Genomic DNA, 1,889 nt, shown 5'->3' on the forward strand with positions numbered 1-1,889 from the left:
CTGCCAGTCCCCGGGATGTCACATGTGGCTGGGACACGAGGTCCCCCCTCCCGTACTCCCGCCTTCCTGCCCTCATCCCGTCTTCACTCGGGCACACGCCTACTCACACCGACATCTTCCCGACTCTCCAGCAGTCATAGGGGCACCCCCCCTCGGTGCTCCCCATTTTACCAAAAGCCACTGCAAACAGCCAGGGCCCTCTCCGGATGGTGCCCACCACCTGCTGACCTTCCCTGGGCAAAGACGACCTCCTAGATTCTACACGAGCCAAGACAGATATTTCTGGAAGCCTTCCATCCAGACGGAAGTAGAAACCCTACAATTTCTCAACAACTTGGCTATTAAAAATAGGAATTCCACCTACACGCCGGAACAGTTTGCCGGGATCACTGAAGGGCCAGAACCCTAAGGTCGCGCACATGTTTGAGGACGAGGAAGCTGCAGGCTCAAAAAGGAATGCATCCAGGGGAAGGCAGGCGACTGTCTATGGCTGTGATGACAGTTCCAGGGTCCCAGAGATCCCCAGAACCACAGGGATGCCAGGTGGCACTCTGCCAGTCATTTCATAAATCCGTTTCTCCACCGCAGCACGTGACCGTGCCCAAGTACAGGTTCCAGATATCGAAAAAGCAGCACATCGTGCAACAGCAGCAGGTCTGAGACCGCTCTGACCCTGCCCAGCTGGGGGGATGCCACAGGCTGCTGGCACCCTCCCCTCCAGGCCTCAGGACAGAGTGCAGGCGGCCGGACCTCAGGGACCCTCGTGGAAGGAAGGGCTGCTGTGCCCCAAGAACTCGGCCTTCAGGTCAGGTACCTGGCCCTCTGGCCATGCTCCAGAGTCCAGAAAGGTCCCGAGTGGGCCCCATGACTGGGCAGGGATGACCAAAGGGAGGTACTTGGTTGGCACTCCAGCCACCGTGGGGCAGCCCTATGGGAGGGGGGCAGTAGAGAAGAGAGTGGAGAGAAGGGCCCCGTTTACTGACAACCCACTCGGGCGGGGGCTGGGGCCCACAGTCACGGGCTGTCAGTCCTGCTAGCAGGATGGGGCCCTCGTGCCACCCTGTCAGGTACAACGGCTTCCCTGAGTGGGTCAGCAGATCAGAGAGCTGCCATCCACCCACGCTGTGGAACGGCAGCCCTGTCCCTGCCCTCGGGGACCAGAGCCATGGATGAAAAGTGCTGGAGCAGGGACTGCTGGAGACTGCTGGAGGCTGCAGGGGTCCCTAATGGGAAGCTCTTGAGGGAGGGCAGTCTGCGGGCCGAGAGCTGAGAGCTTCGGGGAGCTAGCGGGCGGACAGAGGGCCAGCAGAGGGGGCAGCCCGTGCCGAGGCAAGTGGCAGAAGACAGAGTCCGCAAAGCCCACATCCTGGAAGGTGTAAGGCAGGGTTGGCAGGTGAAGCCTGCAGGCCCGAGTGCAGCAGGGCCGCGTGCAAGAGGACATGATGGGATGGGGGGCTCCTCCCAGGACAAGGCAGGCGCAGAAGGGCGTTAAGCAGTACAGTGGCATCATCTGATTTGCTGCCCAGAGATCGTTGCAGGGGCTCAGTCCGCAGTGGATGACAGGAGAGCAGTGGAGCTGTGTCCCAGCAGGATATGACCCTGCTACCCACCGGAATGGGAAGTAGCTCACAGGACCTGGCCACCTGGCCTGGGGCGTGGGACAGGGAAACCGGGAGATGACAGGCTCCCCCTCCTGGCCACACACAGGATAGCAGGGGCTGTCATGGCTTGGATTTCTGAGGGCCTCTGGGGCCTGGGTTCACAGAGCTAGGACAGCTGGTGGCAGGTACGTGGGGAGGGCCCAGCAAGTCTGGGGTTCAGAGCCTGTGGAACACCACAGTGGAGATGCCTGGAGGAATGCTCAGTCTGCAACTCAAACCCTGCACTGA

The sequence above is a fragment of the Tupaia chinensis genome, unplaced genomic scaffold (assembly GCF_000334495.1).
Source record: "Tupaia chinensis unplaced genomic scaffold, TupChi_1.0 Scaffold000045_1, whole genome shotgun sequence".
NCBI lineage: Eukaryota > Metazoa > Chordata > Mammalia > Scandentia > Tupaiidae > Tupaia > Tupaia belangeri.